Source organism: Battus philenor, unplaced genomic scaffold, assembly GCF_028537555.1.
Source record: "Battus philenor isolate CCGP_79_NKW_IND1 unplaced genomic scaffold, ilBatPhil1.0.hap1 SCAF_26, whole genome shotgun sequence".
Classification (NCBI taxonomy): Eukaryota; Metazoa; Arthropoda; class Insecta; order Lepidoptera; family Papilionidae; genus Battus; species Battus philenor.
Window position 1 is genome coordinate 9,040,933 of NW_027181689.1, and position 26,751 is coordinate 9,067,683.

At 34.5% G+C, this 26,751-nt stretch overlaps 1 protein-coding gene across 1 annotated transcript in view; it reads right to left on the bottom strand.

Annotated features, from left to right (window-relative positions):
* LOC137925240 (trehalase-like) overlaps positions 1-12,538 on the bottom strand; it is a 63,098-nt gene extending 50,560 nt beyond the window's left edge. The window contains exon 1 of the mRNA XM_068768653.1: positions 12,428-12,538. The gene's annotated coding sequence lies outside the window, so the exon portion shown is untranslated. The remainder of the gene's footprint in view (positions 1-12,427) is intronic.
* Positions 12,539-26,751: the final 14,213 nt, after the last annotated feature.

Here is a 26,751-nt window from a genome sequence, read left to right on the forward strand (position 1 = left end):
CATCATTTCAATGACATGACGTCCACTACTGAACATAGACTTTCCCTATAGATTTAATATTTGTTAGGATGTATTAAAACAAAAAATATAGTGTACCATAAACAATTATAATAAAAAAACTCATGATTAGAGACCTAATAATGTGATTTGATTGATTTGAAAATTCATTTTACTTTATCTATTTTCAGTACGTTGATTATTAGTAAAATAAAAAGATTACTCTGAATTATATTAAGATCCGGAAAGCAGATGGGTCGCCGGATCCAGAACGCTTCCAATTGATCTTATTGGGAATTTGTAGGGGTGGCCTATATTTAATAATTGAGATCTGACGGCTGAAAAGTTAATGCAGTAAAGGTGACAGACAAATAAGTTTTGATAGTACGAAGTGTGTAGGGACAAATTTCTAATAAAACACTTGATCATATACCACTTTCATTCCTTTAGTGGGTGTGTCGCATTATGAATGAAATTTTAGACTAAAGATGTGGTCGTCATAATTCACACCTTGGCTAGTCTCCTTGGCACGAATGAAAATGTTCATATATTCATTTGCTAAAACTAATTACGAACGAGGCATAGTGGAACATGCCAAACAGATATAATTTATTTGCGTTTATCGTGATTTATAGATTGTTTTTAAAATCAATATGATAAAGTTATATATGTAAAACAAGCTGTACCAACAGAATGCACTGCCATAAGTACTTCGCCTATAAAATGTACAATACAAAAATTTAATTAATGCAACCTGTTTAAGATTGATTTTGTGAATGTGAAATACTAACCGATGCAGTCGTTTACAGATAAATGAATGTGTACCTAGGAAATATAGTCTGACTCCTTAAGTTCAACTTAGAGAAAGCGGTCAAACATAACCCAAATCAACGAGAACCCTCCAAGTAACTACAAAACATCTTAATTTTATGTCCCTTCGTGTCTTAAGATACATCTATGATCAATTTTATTTAATTTATTATACTTTATTGTACACCAAACACCAACTAATAATTATACAAAAACAATTTATAGGAAGGTACAAGAGGCGGTCTTGTCGCTCGAGGCGATCTCTACCAGACAACCTTTGGATGGAGATAAGAGACATGAAGGAGAGGGCAGTTTATGGTGCACATATTTACAAATGCATACATGACTATACACATATACAAAAATCTATATATATATACTTCACAATCTCTTCTTACAATTTTCTTCTTGCTTTAAATATCTCAATCTTTCTTCACATTCAAATCGTCTCCCGTCCATTACCTTTCCCTCATCTTCATTTCTAGACCAAATTTTGCTACACTATCACGGTTCGTTATATTATCACTTATCATTAATAATCGTTTATGACAGCGCCTATTCTGGCCAACAATGTGTACAATTAAGCGATCTTATACGTACTTTTATTATCAGATAAATATGCAGAATATAAATAGAAAAAAATGGCCGCTGGGGCTTTTAGATTTTGGTGTGAATGGCACGAACTAGCAAGCGCAGTATATTACGTCCAAAATTGACATAAGACAGACGCAGAACGCTTCAAACATCCAGTAGTGGGCTATGACTGGAATAATAATATTAATGAGTGTTATTTAAATGTTGTAAATTCTATTTTTGTAAATGAAAACTCGCGCGGTTTTTCGATGTTCATAGATATGATTCTTATCGCAAGATATTACAATTATTTGTAAACGTTTACATTTCGACGACTTCTACCTTGTTATGTTTATAATTTGCTTATATATACAATCCGATAAATACACAATTCACTTCAATAATATATACTAATTACCTATATCTATACGTACTATGAGGTGTTAAACACAATTTGCGAATGTCATGTCTGGAACATTGTATAATATGACTAAGGTCTTGCGTCATAATCCTTCAAGAATTTTTTTAACAAGTAAACCATACGGCTGACTTTTGTTTCGTTTGAAGTCATGTTTGGTAGCGAAGCTATGGGTCAAAGACCTTAAGAAATAACGGTTCACTATTTTACGTTTTGATTGATATAAAAGTATAATAATAGACAAACGAGATGTTGGTAATGTCCGGAGCATTCGGAACAGAAAAGGTAAGATTGTGGAAAAATAATCCTTATTGCATACGCTAGGATACATTTAAATAGTTTCGCAATAATATGCAAAAAGGTGGAATAGGCAGTTTTATCACACAAGGCAATCTTTTACAGAAAACTATAGTATGTTGTAATAGGTAGAAATATAAATAATGGGTAGTTAACGTGTACAAAACATACATATATACAAACGTACATTAACATACATACATATATAATGTAGATATTTATAATAAATAAGGTATAATACATATTGTAAATGTAATATAATATTAAATAAAAACATCTGACTGATTTGGATCGCACTTGCCTCAGAAACAATAAAGAAGAGGAAAAAAAGCGAGTGTTAGTGCACTCGGCGTTTGGCTCTACTCGGTGTAACATTACTCCTGAGGATGCCCCGTGGAGGGGTGAAACACGTGTTGAGTGAATTAACGATGGTAGTTGTGTAATTCGCATTGTTTGCCGCATGCGCATTTATCAGCGGGCTGGCGGGCGGTGCACTTTATTGCACGACTACTGCTTCATAGCGGAAGTAGCTATATATTAGTCTCTTTCTTACTTAGGATGGACTTCCGCAAAGTAACGCCTGATCTAATAGGTACCATGTTCTCTAATATAAAAAACCAAAATAGTATGGTATTCAAAAAAAAATAAAGTGTGATTCAATATCATCATTATTTCAGTCCCAGGACGTCCACTGATGGATATAGGCATTTCGATTTCCAACAGAAATGGTTAGAAGCGGCCTGAATCCAGCGAGTTCTGACGAACTTAACAAGTTTGCCTATCCACCAGGATAATCCAAAATAATAATAAAATAAAACATTAGCTTTGTTTTTAAATCGATTATAGTCTGCTTTTAGTACCTCAACATCGCTACCTACCCTTCTAGATTAACATGTTACATGATAAACAGAGGTAAACTATCATTATTAATCTGTTACATGGGTGGTAAAAAACTTCTCCCCAGGAAGTTTCACGATGGAAAATTTGATGGTTTTTTTAACCTTGATCAAATCGATTGACTTTATGACAAATGTTAGCCTCGTGATATTTTACGAGCAACCTCAGCTGAATATGAAATTAAATACAATGAACATAGAATTGACTATAAAAGCGAGGTGAATGACCTAGCCATTTTATTTTATTAAAATATACTAGGGTGGGATTCGTATGTTCCGTTGTCTTCTATGAAGGGAAGTTCCGTAATCGACACGCTTGGCAGGCGGATTGGCGATCGCAATTTGGTATTATGGTACGCAGAGGACGCTGCTGCCCATCCTCTAGAAACTGATCTCCCTGTCGCCTCATAGGGCACATACGGAAGGAAATGGGATAGACCAATTCTATAGCGGACCTACCCGGATAAAAAAAATGAAAAACTGGTAACTAAAGATAAACTCATGTTGAGTTGATTCAAGATATTTTTGGAATCTAGGAGGGGTCATGTGACGCTCTTGGCGTCTTTTGTGTATTTATGTGTACAGCACGATGTATTGGTCAGTTACTTTTCATAACTAGTAAGCAATTAGATATAGTGCTTAATATTTATGAAATTCTCATTTGAACGATGGAAGACTTAAAGTTAAAAGTAGAAGTTGGTTAATCTATACGGTCAACGTAAACGTAAGACATTCTCCGGGGTCATTAGCTAAAATAGCCGTGCCTCGAGGCTCACTACTAAGTACTATTTTTTATTCCTTAAAATAATTTTAGAAAGTTATGAGCATTTTTTATTCTTCTTTTTATATATAATGAAGAATAAAAAATTCCTATTTTATTGCCTAAAGATTATTACTTATTTGTTACTTAAAGGTCGCTAAGATGACCGGTCTTCTGCTACTCGTATCGCATTGGTTCACTTAGTCGGGACCTATGCACGCAGCGTCTACCGGCTCCATGTCGCCACTCGAGGACCTGTAGACTCCAAAGGCCATCGCTTGCACGAGCAATATGCCCTGCTCACAGCAACTTCGGACGAGCGATTCTTCGAACTACGGTAATATCATTTTTATTGCCACCAATTATGTAATTCATATCTCGTAAGAACTAAGAAGAGACGATGTAAACAATGCCGAGAATTCCTATCTCTTGGGCCCTTATCTCCAGTCACTGCAAAGAGCGTCCGCTTATGCGATCCAAGAGCTTGGTGGTTTCGCAATCAAGTATGCATAATGGTATCTCCCGAGCCGTGATCTTTGTATGAACTTAAAGAATATTTTTTGTATATATGAGAAGCTGTTAAAACGGATGAAAATAAAAAATCACGAAACCTTAAATCTAAAAAAATAATAATGCATCTTGTATTATTGATAATAAAGCTCAAACTTCAGTGTCATTAAAAAAGTGACGTAAATATTAGATTAAACACATACAATCGGCGTATATTTGCATTTATTATCCACTCGACGCAGCAACAAAAACGCGTGAAGGATCACTGCAATGTGTGCTGATAATGGTTACAATCTTGAGAGAATGTAGATATTATATTGAGAGTTCTGTTAATAACTTTTACGTATGATCTTTGAAAGTCGTGGCGAATGTATGAAAAGCAAATCAATGCTGACGCGAGAGCTCAATTTTGGTAGCATTTTTAAAGATAAAAATTCTCAATTCAATAGTTTATTAATATTAATATTACCTACTTAATGAATTAGTAATCGCCAGAGTAAATCTTCTCAACACATACATGATAATTCTTAATATTAAATAATATTAAGACACAAACGGAAATTGTTAACTAGAGTATTGAGTGTGGTTTGGAACTGATCGAACCAGCGCTTCGGCTTCAATCTCGTAGTCATCGCCCATCCACTTATAAAGTGATCATTACTAAAATAAAGTTTTTCTAAATTATTACCAGTTTCCCTGAGAGACCAAATCCTCTTTAAAACGTCTATCGTAAAAGAACATTAAAGAGTCACCAAGAATATTTACCTGAGAATACACTGTGGTCAATATTCCAGTAGACGCGGCGTGGGTAAGCCTTCCTCTAGATGGACAGATGACATAGTTAAAGTCACGAAAAGTTCTGGACGCGGGCAACGCAAGACCAGCTACCGTGGATACATTTGGAAGCAAGTGCCTTCCAGTGACCGCTTATCGAATGTTGGATATAATAAACGTGATCATTATTCAGAAAAAAACTATAAAATATTTTCAGTATCTAGAAGACATTAAACATTGAATTTTACGACCCTTTTATCAGAGTGCAAACATCAGTAAGATATTCAAGTCTCGTTGCATATGGATCATAAAAGTTTTATTGCTTTTTAATATTTCTTACAGCTCTTACAGGAACCTTCAGACACGTTTATGTTTATCTACGTTGTTAGCTTATACATCCATTATATTTTTTTTTCAAACATTCAATTTTAATTTAACGGTGATGTACTATGGAGTATTTTCTAAATCTATTATATCAGGGGGACCGAAAAGTAATGTTATTTCTGTCGACATATTTTACAGAAAAACCGATTGATTTTTACCGCTTTGACATTAAAAATTTGTATTCTAGATGGCAAAAGGTTGTTAATAACGAAGTTGAATATATTTTTGATTAGAAATAAAATCGTGTTAAAAAATTTGTCGTGTGAATTTAACTTACGAAAGCGACATTACTGTCCAGTTCCCCTAATATAATCATTATTTGAGTCGTACGCATACTACTGGACATATCTTTCTCATAGATTTCCAATAAGACACTTATTCACCTTGAAAGTGTACTTTCTTTGCTTAGCTTTCAAATCTGTGGTCTTTACTCCAGAACTTGAAGGTCTCAGTGGCCTTCTTTTCTACACACTGTATGGCTTTTCAACTGCCAATTCAACCTTCCTATTGGCTGGGCTATATCAGTTACTTTTGTTTGTCAACCCATCTTTTTATTCCTAATTCGATCTAGCAGAGAAATCCCGACCATAGCCCTCTCCTGTTGACTAACTTTGAGCTTCAATTTAAAAAACTTAATGAGGGCTTCAGCAAGGAACCAAGTTTCTATAACGCAGGTATATTTCTGGTAATATAACAAAATTAGTGTCCATGTATTGTTTCGTGAAACTATATGAATAATGTTGTAAACACTGGGCAATGTAAATTTTATCATATAAAATTGTCTATTAACCTATAGTAATATACTCGCATAGTTTAATATAATGTTCATACTGTCGCACTTTTGCAAGAGAAAGAGACAGATGATTGATGTGGACGACAATTATTGCATAGAACTCTAACGAAGCGTTTACATGTAACTAAAGAAATGTTAATAGGAATATATCAATAAACATAAAATATATTAGCTGGTCAGATATAAAAATATACACGGGGTCTTATTTGATTCATATTTATTGAGTCCGCAAAGAGAGTAACCGCTTGATGCGACCGCTCGTGTCAAACCATAGCGCGAGGCAATCGACTTTTAACACCATCTGTCGGTGCTCGTAGAACTCACAGCGTTGCGACATAATTATTTTATTTTTTTAATTAATATTCTTTATTGTACACGATAAGATACATAATATACAGATACAATAATATACAGAAAAGTACATTGGGCGGTCTTATCACGCAAGGCAATCTTTTACAGACAACCATAGTAAGGAAAAGATAAAAGTACTTATAAAGGGTAATTCACGTGTACAAAAAAAAATACATATTCATGAACATAAATATACATAAATATACATAGACATACATACTTAAACATACATACATACGTATATAATATAAATACTTATAATAAAAAAGGTTTAATACATATTATAAATATAATACAATAATAAATAAAAACATCTAACTGACATAATAATAGTACGAAAATTTGAGAGAAGGGTTTTACACATTTTACACATGAGTACTTTATTTAAATCTGAGCAAGAATTTTTTTTAAGATTTACCGTTTGAGCTCACCGTGATGAAAGATTAGAGATAATATAAAAAAAAGTCTGATCAAAAACAGGTAATAAAATCGGCGCTATAAATTCCGATCCTAACAATTTCAATCTCCTGAGCGGAGCATTCTAAATATAATCATATCAAAGTTTGTCCGTCTGTGACGAGAATTCGCGTAGGAGGACGACAATAACAGGAAAATTAGATCAAATTAGAGCAATTTGCAAAGCGCAGCCATGATGCCTCTTTCATTGCGGTGGACCGGACAACGGGTTATAACGGAAACATTTTTTTTTTGTAAAACTAATCTTAAAGATTTTTGTATGATAATGAGTCATAGAAATGCGAAATTCTCGTGGACTTTATTAACGATATAATATACATGGTCCCAGGATCCTGGTAGACATTTTACAAAAAAATTGCCAATAATGTTTTCATGCATGTGATCTGATTTCGTGCAGTTTTCCCGTGCGGTGGTTCCAGTCGAAGCCTTCGCGGTCTGCTTAAAGCCCGCGAAATCTGTATTTGCCACTAAAGCAAGTGACATACCATCTATTACATATTAAAACTGTTATTGTTTACTATCTGTCCCAGCAGATTTTGTACCAGAGTTGCGTATCGCGTTCCAATAGAAAAAATGTAGCACATTTCAGAGTGATTACTTTGTATGGAGCGATTGTAAATGGGAAGATTAACCATACATTCACCCCTTCAAAGCAAAAGCTAGAGCTTCTGTCACCTATAACCAATCATGTGTATACTTTACTCACATTTCTTCGAACATTAGAGATGATGTAAACATTTGCATCGTCAAAACATCCACGACTATTTAATTTGCTCTCATATGCCGAATGGATCTGATTGTTAATTCAGAATTGTGGAAAATCACTATAGTTTGTTCAATAAATTCGCGTCCAATTTACACATGTATTCGAAATGGATAGTTATGGAATACCACACCATGCAAATCGAAGTCAATTTACTAATAAACATATGAATAAATATAAAACTCGATGCGGTTAAGACTAGAAATTAAAATATGAATATCTTTTACGACAAAATAACCTTAGAAATACACTTACAATCGACACATGACAACGTATCTCCGTCATGTGCTCGGTGATTGTCTTAAAAGATACGGTGATCAGATTTATATCTTATTATTCATCTTTTTCAGTCGATAGACGGCCACTGCAAGGTATAGGTCTTGCTCTGCCTGCATCCAGCGATCCCGCAACTATAACAATGTCGTCGATCCAACTAGTGGGAGGCTCGTTCGTGGTCACCACTCAAGAATCGTTCAGCCTCAATGGTCGATTTTTGCATGAGCGATGTGCCACGCCCACTGTCACTTGAAACCAGCAATTCATTGAGCTTCCTTTTCTCTTTATTAATTTACATCTGCGTAAACATTATTTATGTTGAAGTTCAAAATATACTCAAGACAATCCAGTACAACGCATGACTTAACTACAATATCAAGTATTACAAGAATAGAAAAGAACGTCCGTACATTGTCCTATAGACCTTGAATATGAAATTAAAAGAGCACCTTGCCAAAAGTTAGCCAAGGTTAAAAATAATACACCAATGTGACCAGATACACTTGAACGTAATGTGTTGGAAGATTATCAGAAAAAGTAAAATTTAAATATCGAATGATCCTAATACGTTTCATATTGGAACTCTTTAGTGGGAAACTGTGTGCGATGTTATAATACAAACCCATGTAATGATACTAATTTCTTGTAATAAAATTAAGATTGAAGACCTCCGCTATTGGAGACCTCTCGTTACCCTATCTTATTTTTGGGACAGGGCTATTATTATCATTTTACATTCAATTATTTACATTCTTCTTCCTTCACATTATCTACTACGCCTTCTTTTTGTCCTACACATGTTCCATCGTTCCTTGCGAATCTTCTTCCACGCATCTACCCTCCTAAACCACAATTTTACATTGGTTGTCATAGTTTTTTATAACTCATTTTTACATTTCTATAAATACATTTTATTCTTAGCTTTACAATTGACGGTAATCACCTTCCTTCTTACATTTTTGTATTATTATCTGTCTTATTTTTATACACTTTTTTTATCGCAGTTTTATTTACTTTACTCAGAGTTCTACCCGACCCTTTTTCTAATCTTTATTTTTATTCCTTTTTATTGTGGTTTGCACTACTCTTCTACAATAGTCAAAGAACGTGAGAAAAAATCTAAGACGTAAAAAATAATCTTTTGACCGCCAAACAGTGACTGCGGACCATTCTGTTGAACGACAACATAAATTTCTAAATTAACCAACGCGCGAAGTTCAAAGCGAACTCTCAAATGGGCGAACTTCACAGCAAACTGTCAAGTCATAACCATTCGTTTTATAAGCCAATATTTTTCTCAAAATTTTGTCGTTTTTGCATTATTTTCAATTTTATTTACAGATTATAAGAAAACAGTGGATCTCAAAAGTCGTTCTCAACTTATGGCTTGATATTATTTTTATAAATACTTTTAATATTAAAGTCTTTGAAAATATGAGTTTAGAGATTTGTGGCTCAGATTTATTCCGATACAATCAAAACACGATGAACATCAAACAGATCATCAAAGAGTCAGTCAGTCAGCCGTATGTACCAAAATATTTAGCCTAGTGTCTAGAAATTGGCACAATTGAATCCACATCGGTCAATGGCAGATCGTTTGGCACGAATGGCTAGGAAACTTCTGTGAGACGTCACGTCGGCAAGGCCGCCTCTAGTGTCTCGGACCGGTCGACCGGATTATACAATTATTATTACACATGATTCTTTACGAGCTACTATCATATACCTTCAAAAACAAATGTAAATTAAGATTGATAAAAGCGAAAGGAGAACTAAAGATCTTTATATTGGTTAAGAAACATAAACCTTTATAATTTTAAAATTAAAATCATATGAATTACATTTTTTACCTGGACACAACTATAAACTAATTTATTCTATACATTCATAGATTACTGTTTAAGATATTCATAAAATATATATTCGTATACAAACCATTACTCATTTACCATGAGTTATTAAGTCAAACGCCCAACGAAAAATGAGCGCAGTGCCTCTTGGTTGCGGACACCAGTCGACAGAGACGAGATCATGTGTCAAAAATATAATTGAATAAAAACTTTCTGTTCAATTTGAAACATTTCTCTTACTAATAATATTATCATCATACCAGCTACAAGACATAAGGCTTCCTCACAGATTCATAGGACTGGTTGTAAGCGACTGCAAGACAGGCTCCCCCAAATATATCTATGCGGAGATTTATCATAATCTCCAAGCTTGACAGGTGGGTTGGCGATCGCAGTGTGATATTATAGTACACAGAGGACAATGCTGTCTATCTTCTAGAAACTTGTTCGGGAGCAATAGCAGTCATATATAATTAATGCATCAAGTTTGAATTATTTAACATTGCATACCGGGAATTAAACCCGCTACCTATATTTGCAAGCCTCAGTATACGACTGTGCTATCACTGTTCAATAGCCGTGATCGTCTAGTGGCTTGGACCCTATGTTGATCTGTAGATCATGGAATATTAAATCTTCGCTATTGTTAAGATTAGTTTACATTTGCAAAAAATCACATATACAGTTGTTAATTACCACATACAAATAATATATATTGTAGTAATTATGGTTAACTGCATTACGCATAGGGTCACATTTCGTCTTTTTAATTAGAAAATTTGGATAAAGTAATCAAAATATTAAGGCTTCAAGAAAAATTGCAAAAAGCTGTCATTAATGATTTTACAATGACGATAGATACATTTGTATATCAAAAACTGTGTTGATATGATTACGAAGACGACACTGCCTAAAATTCACGGAATGCCTTGTAAGACCATTCAGATTCATTTCAACCTTATTTAAGCATAAAAACTAGAAAAGTCGCTTCAAGAAGTTAATAGATAATTAAACATATTAGGGGGACGGCAAAGTAAAGTCACTTTCTTAAGTAAAATCACACGACTACATTTTTAACAAGTTTTTATTTCTATTTAACAATATATTCATTATCAACAACCTTTTGCCATCTAGTATACAAATTTTCAATACCGGAGTGGTAAAAATCAATCGATTTTTTTACAAAATATGTCGACATAAACGACATTATTTTCCCGTCCCACTAAAAAATACATTAATTATGCCACTCAAAATTTAGTGCTGAAATGGTTTTCAACATTCTTTTATAACACAGAAGCGTTTTCTACAATAAGCCAACTCTTAAACTTAAGGTAAACATTGATTCGAATGTCCGACTTCTGACAATAACTGATAGCAACCTTGTTCTAATATTCCCTTTATTTTTTATTTTCATTCGTCTCTCCAAGATCAACATCCGCGCTCGATCACTTAGATATTAGAACTAAATGACTGCAGCTGGAACTAAAGGTATGAAAGAGCTGCGTTTTTAAAGTTACAACAAGGATATCATCACAACCTTTATTTCAAAACAGGTAGACATATCTAAAAACTATTTCACGCTTTACCCAAAGATATATTAGTTTTTCGTAACATCAAATTAGAAGCTGATGTAGACATGCATTTAGAAGATTCAAAAAAATCAAAGTCAAAGAGTTTAAGAGAAATAAAATGTATAATGCAATAAGTCATAAAAGTAACTAAAAAGAAGTCCTAAGTTAAAGGAATAAATAATGATTCAATCTGTTACCAATGAGAAAACTAAAGAACATGTAACTAGAAATAAAAATACGAACAGAAATTTCTAAACCGAATCACACTAAAACATTTGACAAATTGCCACATCACATATTATATAATTGTCTAAAAAAATCCGCGTCTTTCGCTACATCCTCCAAGGCAGATCGCTCACCTATTTTATAAATAAAAAACTCACAATAACCATTTCAAGTTCACTTGAAGGTCGTTACTACCAACGCAAGGCATTTACTTTAAGAAAACTTATAATTGTAAAAAAAAAACGAACGCGGTCGTGATAGTAATCTAGTTATAAAACAATCACATCTAATTTGCATCAAATTACACGGACGCTAAATACAAAGTCACCGATCGATGCCGTGATACGTATGTTACATGCAATAAAGAACACAATAGCACCGGATGATGAACCTTTGTCGTTAGAATACGTACAAGTTTAAATTGATGACGGATATATGCCCATTGTATTAGGTAACACTGAAACAACAATCTTCATCTCAGATGAATAAATCTAGTATCTAAATATTCATAAGTAGATTTAAATTATAAATAAATAATCCACAAATAAAATATAATGTAAAAGTATGAGGAAATTTGAACCAGAGCAATGTCAATTCTACAGTCAAGGGCAGAGAGTTGTGCCAAAAACGTTTATTTCTGTATTAAGAACAAGTGTAACGAATAATTAAAGTTATACCACGAAGCAAAATTAAACTCACCGAGGAATACGATCAGTCAATCCCAATACAACAACACAGCCCCGCACAGAATTGCAAATCAATTGACGAAGTGTACGCGCAACAGACGAGGAACACGTCCGCACCGGTCGACTGTCCAATAACAACTGAAAACTAATTGTTTCACATCGCATAGCTGTCAAACCACACACACGGGCGGCAAATGAAAGTGACGTGTTGATATAGGTTCTCGTGTGTGTGCGTTCACTCAACACTACGCCTTGAATGACGCACTGTGATTGCGTTTGGTGGCAAAATTAAAAAGTTTCGAAGAGACAAGGACGGTGGTTTGCAAAATTCGAAGTCAGCGCTGATACAGATAAATAACTCGGACACGACATGAAGAAAGTAATTACGTAACTGTAATAACTGTAATTGGAACAGTTTTATAATTATCAAATTAGTGATGTGCTGCCAAAAATGCAAAAGCGGATTTTTAATATTTCTTGTACGAATTTACTTAACTTTCCTTCTAAGATTCATTTGTCATTAAAACATTTATTTGGTAGACCTTGGTACCGAAAGAAAATTTCTAATAAACTAAAAATTATATATTCCCGTTTTCATCTTTTGTACATTCATCTGATTCCTAATCATCTTTTCATTAATTAATATATTTATTCAATTTATATTTTAAAATTATACTTAAACTGATTAATTGTCGTTTAAGCCCAAAGACGCCTACTGCAAGTTATAGGCTTCCATCTAAGATATCTATAGGGGAATATATTCGCCATGCTTGGCATATATTCCCGTACTTTTACAGCCATATAAAAGTTATATGGCTGTAAAAGTACGCAGAGGACACTTCTGCCCATCATCTGGAAACTTGTAAGTGAGCAGTGGCAACCCTGTACAATCAATGCACAGTGTGATTTACTTAAGATTGAATTCCAAGAATCGAACCGGTGACCTACCATCGTAATTCTCCATTACGCGGTTAATATTCTTTACGTACGTAATGATCTGTCACGTTTAAATAAATATAATAAATAAATTGACATTAGTAGACCGTGAATTGATTAAAAAAATTAACTCATTTATTTAAATTAAAAAAAGAACATTTATTTTAATATTTCTTTTCATTAGGATTTTTTAAACATTTATAATACGTAGACACTGCGTATCTGTTTCCAGTTCTTTCTGGGATCCAAATATAGAATTTATTATAATGAGTGATTGGTGTAAAAATTTTTCAGTATTACATATCGCATTTACTGTCAATTTATAGCGAGAGGGAGACACAAGAACCGTCCGAGACATGACAACCGTCAGTCTGAAAAGTGAGAGAAGAATGAAACAAAAGTGAGTAGTATAAAAAAAGCTTTTTTTAAATTCGAATCACTACATATTAAAATAAATTATTATTTACTATCTGTCCCTCCTAGAAGTACGTATTTACTGCTAGAAGTTAATAACCTGTAAAGTTTCAATAGGAAAAAATCTTACCTATTTCAGAGTTATCACTTTACACAGGGCAATTGTAAATAAGTGCAAATGCTCTAAAGATTTTTGCTGACAAATGGATATTCATGTGTTCATTTTGAAGTACTGAGATGTTGGCATCCGTTCGGCAAAATGTCAGGTCACAGTCTTACATATAACGACAATGTTTTTTTTAATCTTTTTTATTGACTCTTTTTTGGCGACCACTCGTGCTCCCCTGTCATGTGTAACTAGGGACATTATTTACAATTAATTTTTCAATTTCCCTTTAATTTCCTCTTTTGTTCTTGTTAAGATCTTTCATACATTCCTCTGTTGTCATTCTCATTCTCTTCCATTCCTTTCCATACCTTACTACCTATCTCACATTATCTCTCTTCCGTCGTCTTACCTCCAGAATACTGTAACAATTCAAAAATTTTATTTTTGACCAACATTTTATAATCCTTATATTTGTTTAAGTAATATTTTGTGTGTTAGTTCGTTGTCAGTTTGAAATCCTCAGAGATACGGACAAGTACGGGTGCAATGTTAAGTATTACGAACAGAGAGGTGCGCCCGCGCATCGTTCTCTGATTGGTCGGCTACTATCTTACGATACACAGTGTTACGCTCTTGCATTTACAGTATCAAGTTAATGTGCTTCTGCAAAATTATGTCTTAACTCCTTGACATATGCTACAATTTCGTATAAAGATAAAATACGATAAAAATTATTACGTGGAAAAGTTTATTTTAATACAAATAGACAATTGTTTTAATTCGAGTGAAGTCCATATTCCAATACCGATACGTAATGGAAGATGGAATAAAAGACATAACCAATTATAATATATTTAAAGACAGCATTATCTTCCCAAAGCTGTGACATAAAATACGTTGTATACCCAACCTTTTGTTAACATATTTTTCGGATTTTTAGTACGAGATTTCTTCTAGATATTTTCCTTTTTGGTAAAGAAAGAGAGATATATTTTATATATTGCAGGAATAAGCTGAACCAATAGGAACATTCTCATAATTAGTTTGTTACTACGATACAACCTTTCCATTACTACAAAGCCAGTTATATCTCTATTAATATATGAATATTTTAAAGCGTCGAAAATAATAAAATAAATAGTTAAATCATGAATATTATCGTTGTCACCATTTCAGCATTGCATGTCCGTCTTCCGAGGTCTTGCAAGAAGCGTCTTCCAAAGACTTTAACAGTATTTGTCAACTTTATGAGTGGACGGCCGGCGGTGGTCTCCGGAACCGAAATATGAATACAAAGCTATTGATTTTAAAATAATAAGTTATTTTGTGCCAAACACAGAGTGGCACTAATCGGTGTAACATAACTCCTGAAGATGCCCCGTGGAGGGGTGAAACACGTGTTGAGGGATTTGACGGTGGTAGTTGTGTAGTTCGCATTGTTTGCCGCATGCGCATTTGTCAGCCGGCTGACGGACGGTGCACTTTGTTGCACGACTACCACTGCATGTGCGGAAGTGACTAAATATTGGTCCTTTTCTTACTTAGGATGGACTTTCGCAAGGTAACGCCTGATTCCATAAAAAATAAGCTATTTTGTATCATTTAATTAATGCCAAGTACGTGATTACCGGATATGAACATAGATGAAAATTAAACATTGCGTATGTAACAATGCCAACATTTAGAACTTGATAAGATAAGAGATGAGCAACAAGCATTTCTTTCCGATAGTTCCTATGTATCCGTAATAATAATTTTATTTTTGACAGTAGAAATATATGAATTATTTTTATTTTAATCTGAGAGATATAAGTTTTGGCATTTTATTTATTATTATGACATATCTCTTGTTCAACATTTAATTTTACATCTAATAACATAAATGGCTGAGAATTTGATATATTTCACATTTGACCATTGATTTCAAATTGGTAGTTATATCTACGATGTATAACAGACATTTTACTAGTAGGAATCACCGTTTCTCTGTAGTACAACGAGGAATCACCGTTTCACTATAGTACGAGTAGGAATCACCGTTTCTCTGTAGTACAACAAGGAATCACCGTTTCACTATAGTACGAGTAGGAATCACCGTTTCTCTGTAGTACGAGTAGGAATCACTGTTTCACTATGGTACGAGTAGGAATCACCGTTTCTCTGTAGTACGAGGAATCACCGTTTCACTATGGTACGAGTAGGAATCACCGTTTCTCTATAGTACGAGTAGGAATCACCGTTTCTCTATAGTACGAGTAGGAATCACCGTTTCTATGTAGTACGAGTAGGAATCACCGATTCACCATAGTACGAGTAGAAATCACTGATTCTCTATAGTACGAGTAGGAAGATAGCGCTCTACCAACTCTACTTTGCGTAGTTTCTCTGAAGGCGTACTAAGCGTTCCGTTTCGACGTTTCTGATACGCACAACATCCAACGATCTACCGGCTATTTTATTTCCCGAGAATTACAATCCAGATCTCTTCAAGATCAGAGTGAATAGGTACCAAGTCTGCTTCATCTTCGACCACATTGTCACCTTCATTCACCAAGTCACCTAAGTGTTAGACCTCTGAAGGAAATACTCAAGGGATACTTTATTCTCACTAATTATGATGTAAATAAATTAAAACTTTTACTTATTAAATAACTGCATGGTAGTGCGTAAAATCCCTATTTTAGCCAACAAACTGTACTTTATGTCAGATATATATGTGAAAAATAAATTTTAAAAAGTGAGATTTAAACGGATTGACCCTAAAAAAACTAAAATTTTGCATAACATTAAAAATTTAATACAGCAAGCCTTTTTTATAATTCCAATGTATCTGTAATGTAAAGATATCCGTCAACGTAATCATGACAATAATTTCAACCTTAATTGCATCTTATATTTATATTCATTTATATTCCAGCACTCTTAAATTCTAAGATTCAAGTTCTGTTTTTCCACTATAGAGATGAGATTTTACTTTTGAATCGATTATAAAACTTTTTTGATTGTCGTATGTTTCTTGTTAATAACTGTGGACTTGATTTATTTCACATTCATACCATACCCATAAAGAATAGATACATTTAACTAGTGAGTCATTAAGGATACGGGAGTTGATAACTTGTATTGGCACAAACAGGAATTGTTCTATTCAATTCAAGCGTCCCTCTTCCGTTGAATTAGCCGACTAGAATTTCGCGATCAGCTGACGACCTGACGTCTGACTCCTACGTTTGTAGGTACGCCATTAATCTATCTATTTTTTTGAATTTGCGGTTCGTAAGTAATATATAAAAATGGATCAAGATAAACAAAGGTCATAATTTCGACGAAAAGTGCAATTGTCTAAAAAAATGCACTTGAAACACGACATGTAAGTATATCTTGGTTCATCATGATCACTATTTCAGCCATAGAACGTACACTGTTGACCATAAAACTCCAAAAGTTTCCAAAATAACCCCGGTTGGAAGTTGCCTGCATTCAGCTTCTTCTACGGACAACTAGGTCCAGGTCTACCTACATCTTGTAGATGCTACGCTGCGCTTGCCAGTCCGCGATCTTCACTCCAGAACCTCAAGGCTCCAGCGGGCATTTGTTCTACACGTCACGTGTCCTGCCAACTCACTGGACTATAGGTTAAATTGGCTACTTTTCTTTGTCTTCCGATAATCCCACTAAGAGGTCGTTCTTGAAGCTTGTGAACTTTCTTAGTTCGTCGTTACAACCTCTAAATGTGCACTGCAAGATATAGGCCTCCCCCAAAGATATCTATGTGTGATATAACATAATCACCACGCTTGTTAGGTAGATTCAGGACCGCAGTATGGTATTATTTTACGCAGAGGACGCGGCTACGTATCCACTAAAAACTTCTTTATGAGCTGTCGCAATCCTATATAATCAATGCACAAAATGTGACTTACATAAGATTGTATCCCGGGAATCAAACCAGTCTATTATTGACCTACCACTGCTCAAACTTCCTTGTTTATCATTACAAATCTGATGAAGTTGTATAGCATACTAAAGGTTAAAAAAAAAACATCACGCTACTCGGTACAACCTTTGGCAATAGGTAACGATATTTTCCACACTCGACGAGGGACGGTCATAAACGTCGAGTCACGGTTAAACACCAGCACTTAAATTTGGAAGCAATCAAAAATGATTGCTACTGCTTTATATATAAGTTTCAATATCCGCTGTGAACGAATCCAATGTGTATTCGCAGTCACATGCAGCCGATATGGCTCCGGTGTGTGGTACAAGTGATAAGCTGATAAAGATATACTGTGGAAAGTTTCTTTTTCACAGCGTAACATTTAATAACATTTTATTCATTCTTTAATAAAAAAAGATCGACGTCTATTGCTGGATATAGGCTTCCTCTGTAGATTTCTAATAAAGTCATTTGGAAGCAGCTGCATTCGGCATCTCTGCCGTCCACAGTTCGTGATCTTCATTCCAGAAGCAATTTGATTAATTAAGGTGAAGTATATTCTCCTATGCTGAGAACATATTTTGCCTATAACCTATGACGGAAATTGTAAATTATACATTTTTAATACCTTACATCTAAAAATATTTATATTGCCACGTGACGTGGTAATCTTCTACAGTTTGGCAAGGCATTTGACAGAAGAAAGAAGAAGTGATACAGGAATGGCGAAAATAGTCGAATTATTGCAGAAGATAGGTGACAAAGTACTGGAAGCGAGATAAATAAAAAGTCTGCGTCTACTCTTCAATTAATCGTGGAGTGCTGTATGAACCAGCGTAGGCAGCACTCTCCCTGCGCTGTACAAATCAAGCCTAACAAACCATAGTAAACATATAGTAAACATCGTAACATTGCATTGTAATATCCTAACGGTTTGGTAAAAACTTTTCTCTACGTGGTCTAGTAACGGAATATTTACGAAATAAGAAAGGACCAACATCTAGCCACTTCCGCACATGCAGTGGTTGTCGTGCATGAAAGTGCACCGCCCGCCAGCCCGCTCGTAAATGCGCATGCGACAGACAATGCCAACTACACAACCGCCACCGTAAATTCACTCAACACGTGCTTCACCCCTCCACGGGGCATCTTCAGGAGTTGTTACACCGATTAGTGCTAAACACCGAGTGAATATTTACGATTATGTAAATTTGTAAATCAAACTCTTTAGATTTCAACTGATTATTTGGAATATGCCAACAAACTCCCATCTTTGCTAGAGAGAATTTACAGACGCCTTTGTGCAGGAAAAGTCCTAAACATAAATAAATAAATAAAAACAAAGCCTAAATACAGACGTCAACGATATCTATAAGTAAAATTTATATTTAAATTGATTATTCTTCACTATTAAATTCATATAATCTGCAATAGTCAACTTCTAATTTGGAAATATTTAAATAAAAAATATTTATTTTTCGTACGCTCCTCGATTCCTGCAGATAATGTTTATGGAGATAAAAAATAAATTGTCTTTGTGTTAACCTATAAATATAGTTACGAATTGTGAACATCTAGTTTAGATTTGTCAAATTAAAAAATATTTGCTTTTGAGGATTAATATATCAAATCGCTAATATCTTACCCCATGTACCAAATTATAAGAAGTCCTGTTTATTAATTGTTCGGAACACGTGCCCATACACGGGTCATAGTGGCATCTATTGACTGTGATAGTCTTGCATTTGCTTAGAAATGCAGGTTAAATTCTTGTGTATTGGAATGATTTTAATAATCAATCTGTTTGAAAGACCGCGTTGTGTTCGACTCTAGATTATTTCGTGGTAACGAACGTTGTCTGCGGGTAGTTCTAGATTTGATGTTAGTGTCTGAATTTTATCTTTGGTGAAATGTAATTAAAATATTAATACAGCCGTTTACTATAGATTGAAAACCGTTTGTTTGCAAGCCTTTTATCAACGACTTTAATCAAGTTTAAATAGATATTCTTTAAATATTTTAAGACTACAGGACTTCCACAACTGGGTTTAAGCCTAGTTTTTCCATAGCACAAGCTGGAAGCGGCATCCAGCATCCTCCGAAAACCTTAACGAGGTTGCCACAATGGGAATGCTGCCACTTTACACTACGCTTGCCAGTCCACGATTTCTCCTATAAAACCTTAAAGCTCCAGCGGTTATCGGTAGTACATTAAAACAGCGAAATATTTTTTTTCTCTTTATACAAAGAACCCTATTTTCCAATATTCTTATTTGGACATTGCTGACACCTAAATATATGTTATTTGTAAAAGATAGTACTGCTAGCGGTAAAGCTTTGTGCAGCTTCATCAGAAATGAGCTCGTGGTAACTAAAGGGTCCTGGAACTTATAAGGATATAAAAAATTGTTTCGAATACCCATCGATATTATGAATTCACTCCAACCAAATTTCCAGTCGAAGAAAATTACGTAATTTGGCTATCAATTGATATTTTAAATTCAGGATATTTACCTCACCACTCGAATATTTTTATTTTAATGACAGGATCTTTACAGAGTCGAACGGTTTTATTGCAACCTTAAATCTGAAAATTGGTAATGTGAACGAACAAAATTCATAACATACAAGGACGATGGATGCAGGCCGTTTCTAACTGGACTCATTTTAAGGCTTCGAGTGAACTATATCTTACAGTGAACGTCTTGTGACTGAAATGAACATGAGGAATGACTTTTTAATAAAATATGGTTGAACAATATTCTGTTAAAGATTCCACCCACACCATAATAACCATAAAGATGTCTTATTATCGATATCGATTTAAACAAATCGGAACATCACTAAACGTACCAACATATTAAGTTCACATAAATTGTCATCATGAGAAACTCCCAACTCTCTGTCAACATTCATCACAGTGGCGGACTTATAGAGACGTGACATCATCATACCAACGAACCTTTAATGTTTATTGATAAAATTACGTAGTCGTCGTCTATGAATATATGTGTATTAATAATAGAAAATGACGTCATAACCTAGCAATTTACACATTGTTTATTTTAAACTTTCCTTGTATAATTTATTACGGTATTACGGTGTACTTATTGCCGAAGCCATTCTCTACCAATTAACCGTTTGGACGGTGCAGAGACAAGTTTATATAAATAAATACATTTAAAAAACTTTTCAGTTAAACGGTTTTTTGATACCCATATTGTGATGGTTGTGGAAAAATATGTACCTAGTCCGCCATATTGGAACGGCGTCCATCTTGAATTTTAAATTTTGCCATAATCATCGTGTTTTACTAGTGTAGCCCTTTCATTTGATACCCATATTGAGGGGGTTAAGGAAAAATATGTAATCCGCCATTTTGTATCGGCGGCCATCTTAGATTTATAATATTATTGATTTTATTATATTGTATTGTCATCTAAATTAAATGTGTATACCAAATTTCAGATCAATCTGATAACGGGAAGGTGCTTAAATTTCAATTTCTAATTTTGACCCAAATAAATTCCGTACGGGTCGAACTAAATAAAACCGTTTAAAAATAAACAAATTAATTAACTCCATATGTATATAAGCATAAGTGAGTATACTTGTTAAAAGCATGGTTAATTTATAAAAATAAACCATTGCAAAAAGACAAAATATTAGAACTTTGAACAGGACTCTTATTGATCGTCAACAGTTTTGTTTAAATCTATTTTATTTTTGACTCTACTCCGCTTCGCAAGGTGTTATAGTTGTAGAGAAGAAACAGGAAGAAACTCCAAAACAACACATCCTAAAAGTTTAATAACATGCCTTATTATTCTTTATACAACAATATTTATGTTACACTGTGAGATGTAGCCTCAACGAAAACAAAACAATCAAGCGCCATCATTGCCAAGGATTCGTGTCATTTAAAATATTCGTTTATTGAATAATATACCTTTCCCGTCAATTTATTTTTAATACGCTTTTTAAATTTTATAAAAACATTAGAGTTTTTTTTTAGAATACTTACTTATATTAGAGTTAGAGACTTTTCACAGTTGAAACACTGGGATAGCTAGTTTTTCACGGTACCTGGTAAAGACATAGTGTATTCGTTCGGACATCCCCTATTTTTTTATTTGAGTGACAGTTCGTCCTTACGTTTGTACGTCGTCATTAGAAAACGGTTGGCAGTTATAGTTCAAATTTCAAACTGTGACGTCAAAGGATGGACATAGTATATTGTCAGAAAAATTAGCTTTAAAATACGATAGATCTGAAATAATTGCGTTAATTATAGTTTTCTTAGTATCTAAGTTAGTAAATGTTTACTTTATGACATGTAATTAATATATTTATAACTTAACTTAAATAAACCTCGTCTTTACGTCATTACCGTCTTTATGTACTGTCTTAATTATTTTTGTGTTAATATTCTTCTAGATCAGTGTTTCCTAACGTATGGCCTAGGCCCACAAGGGGGCAATTTGACATTTAAGGAGGGCAATTAAAAAGTAAATTTGATACGAGTTTAACCCTTTCGCTTTAATATAAGGATTATATAAATTGTAAGAATTTTATAAAGGCTAAGACGGAGAGTAGCACAAGTATGGAAAATATTGGTTTTACACAATATATGTCGTGGCTCTTATCACATACAAAACCATTAACATATAAATACACTTATACAATTTGAACAAGTATCTATTTACAATTGTGAAATTGAAAATAGAAATAAACAACTTTAGTCACTGCTTATACATATCATTTCTTTTCTAGGCCGATAGATGGCGTTACGATAATTGGGAAACTTTACTGTATCGCGATGTTACATTTGCAAAGGCATTTTATCGCCAATCTTACCATGTTGCAAGGGATTTTTCGGTTCGGACGCAAAATTCCTTCTACCTAAAATAGCTGTAGTTTTTAAACATTAGAGCCTTGATAAAAGTTTCAGCGTCTATGTTAAAAACAATTTCTTTATTTCCTTTAAAAAAATTAAAATAACTAGTCAGAAATGAAACACTAAGAAAATCAAAATATATTTTTTCGGAACAAAAGGATAACACAACCCACCAATGACCAAAAAACTCAATAAAGTCTCTTTCCACACACAACTACCCTCCATTTTTCTCCAGGCATGTGGAAACTTGCTACTCAAAATCTTTAGTGAATTCATATGTATTCATTCTTGCAACGCACCTTTTGTATTTTTTCAACGTATGTCTATCTGATCTTATTGTGTAATAATTTTATAAAAGGTAGTTTTATTTTTCTTAAATGACAACACTACTCGACCCCGTCACTCTTTTGTGACAACTTCCAGTAAAAAGATTGCGAGTGGTCGGGTTGAAACAGCGTTTTGATTATTGAGTCGGGAGCTCGGTCACTCGTTTGATAACCTTTGAAGTTATAAGTTTTAGTGGAAACTATGCCTATAAGAGTATTAAAAGTATTTACTGTGCTGTGAATTGGAGTTTTTCTGATAATTGTGAAAACGACACAAAAACCTATCGATAACATCCGCGAAAAGTGACTTTTGTGGCTGCTCGCTCAAGATGTCAAATCCGTGTAAAACAACTTTAGTCCCATCTCGCTCAAGATGTGAAACCCGTGCAAAACGACTTTAGTCGCTTCCCGCTCAAGATGTGTTAAAATCCGCAGTAGTTTACACAGACGAGAGTATTGTATATTTGGAATATGCACAACAATTTTTAATACTACAGAGTAATAATATGTTTTCATCTACCTTTTATATTCAGCCATGCTCTGCAGGTTCAACAATTATAAATTTATCAATTATAGAGTGCAATAAATTGATGACTTACGGCACTAAAACCCTGGCGCTCAAAGAGCTATGGAGAACGATTTGCTCTGGATTTCTTTACTAGATTGAAGGGATCCGTAGACAACGAAAGGCAGGTACAGAGGATTAGCAAGCTGAAGTGAAAGCGGGCAGGTCACATAACGTGGAGAACAGATAGAATTAATTGTAGAACACGGCTAGGTAGTCAGAGCGTACGACATCCAAAAACAAAGTGAACAAACTAGATACTGGAAGACTGCTTCCTTCTACTCCTTTTCAGCTGATAAACGCCCACTAAAGGACATAGGCGTCTCCCAAATATCACCGCAGTGATCGTTAAACGTTGGACGTCCATCCCCAAAGTGGACAAACTGTCTTGTTAAGATCCTTCGGAAGAAGTAGCATTCAGGGTTCCAACCGGTCCTATTAGAAATCTATAGTGAAGGCCTATTTCTAGCAGTAGAGGTTCTTCAGCTGAAATACTTATGATTATATAGATTTCACACCGATGCTTCATATAACTGAATGAAATTAAATAATAATTGAACACAAAAAGGATATATGGTAGTCGAACGGCTGCCTCCACCTAACGTCGATACTTTGTCGTTATCATGAGTATATTAACTATAGTACTAACAATATGAACGGTGTAAAAATCTCAACTCTTACTTTCTCAAACATTTCAGAAGCGCTGCAATGGCGTTTGAAGTCCGTACTATGTATAGCACTTTTTGTAAATTATTGCTCAAATAACAGTTAAAGACATTTTTGAATTAGTGTCTTCTTTTTCATATTAGATCACGTGATCCAACGCGCAGGTGCCTGGTCTCTCGCGTTGTTGTTAAAGTTACATGGTGTTGGTGGTAGACAATCCGCGTACCAGGTATATTAAGGTCTCCTTGCAATGTTATGGCGTTCGACTTCACCTTCAAATCACCCTGAAATTCTATAGGAATGTGACATGTCAATTATTTAGCGTTTACAAAGTCTAGTGAAGATTTTATAAACTTTCTTAGTACATTACCATAATGTTATTTATTATTTCTTACACCATACATTTTTTTGGAAAGCGTCTACTGCTATTTGATGACAAATGAACCATATATTGACTCCTTTAAAGCCTCAACACCTGTAGATATATTTCGCTGTAGATACATTCACTAGTTGTTACATTATTTACAGTATAATATATCTAATGAATATTATGATAGCGTAGAAAGATGTATCAAAATGATCTAATTTTAAAGACACTACGAAGATACAAGTAATAATAATCAGAGATTACATATTGTAATAGATAATAATTCTGCAGTATTACTCTATTACGTAAAGCACTTAACACTAAAAAAGTACTAATTGTTTAAAGTGGTTTAAGACGCACTAACATATAAAATCGATACAGTATTGTAATCGCTAGAAACGGTGAATATTATCTAAAACTATATATTAATGTAAGGTATGCGGTTGGTATCTTCTCGTACCAGCTTGATGTACCAACGGAACAATAACTGGTATTCAGACTCGATAAATATGCGCTAACACAAGGCGTCCGCACAGCTAAGGCGACCCTGACGAGCCCCTGCGATGCTCGCATCTGATTGGCTGAGAGGCAGCGTGCCTCTGTGACGTCACTAGCGCATATCGGTAGGGTGTCACGTTGCGCGGACTAGCGGATGTATTTTCGCGGTTAGTATTATTTTTCCTTTAGCAATGCGGGGATTTTCCATTCGATACTTAAAGTTAAACAATTATTGTTTTAATTGAGATCCCTTTAAGAAAATTTTATCTTTTATAGTTTTGAGCGTCAACTTAGACATATATTTATAAGATTAACTATGTAACTTCTACAAACTTCCTTTAGCTGTCTATTACAAGATAAGGGTTAAATAATAAGCGGTAATAGAAACTTGAAACTGTACCCGTTGTGATTTTTCTTATTAAGCGGAGTTGCGCGTGCGCTAAGGAAAACAACGGTCGATAAAATCTTAAACAGTCCTTCCCATAACATGACAAAATTAAAGTTGCCGTATGGTATAAATGGTTCTTTTAGATGCACTTTATACGACACTGTATAAATATCAGACCACGTCAAATCAAAATAAACTAATTGAAAAATAGATTGAAGAGAAAAATGACCGCACGTAAGTAGAAACTTCTGGTTTACGGCGTACACCCAGAGTTCCTAATTTAAAAATGTTTCCTCCAGCGTGCAATCATCTTTAAGGCTGTGTGCTTAAAAATACTCAAGTAAAACCAAAAATCTGTTATGGATACAGTGAATTATTAAATTGGTTTCTAAAGACTAAAAAGCCGCGCAAGACATCGATGGCAAATTTATTCGAAACTTTGTTTCTCAGTTTGGTCTTCATTGGTAAGCCTGGCAATGCCACAACGGTCTGTGCTGTCTGTGCTTGGAATTCCCCTACAAGATCGAATCGGATATCATGCGATCCGTAGTTAAATGAAAGTAATTTCTACAAAGTCCAGGGGGTTGGCAAGTTGAAACTGGCAGACTGTACAGACAAAGAGGCCAAAACAGATGATCGCTTGGGCCTTAAAGGTTCTAGAGTGAAGACCACGGAACGGTAAACAGTGCGTAGTATGTACGATGATGATACTTGATAAAAACAGCTTCCTTCTTCTTCTTTTCAGCCGATAGACCTCAACGTCGCAACTACTGCATCGTTCTAAAAATTTTGACCTCGTCACCTCTATATCTTGTCGTATAAGATCCACTTTTCATTACCAGTTGAAGTTGTGCGCAAAAATGTGTATTGTCCCTCCTGTGATTTGTGAACGGCAGGACATCTGTTCTCAAAAACCATGTGTGCGTCAAGTTATTCGCACACCTCCTTCCTTTCCTTTCTCTTTTTAACCGATAGATATACACTGCAATGCTTATGCCTGTCCAAAAGAGCGCCTCGATGACCCGTCCAGCGCTACCCGCATCTAACGACCTTAACTATGTCGACGGTACAACAAGGGGGGAAGGGGCTTACCCTCGCCGCTTTCTGCTAGACCAATATCGGAAATCTAAATAAGGGAGCCTATACCCAGCACTGCAAGTTTTTGCGACTGATGATAATGATACAAAGAGTCAAAAATAACCAGAGAAATTTTCTCATCTCGTTAACATAT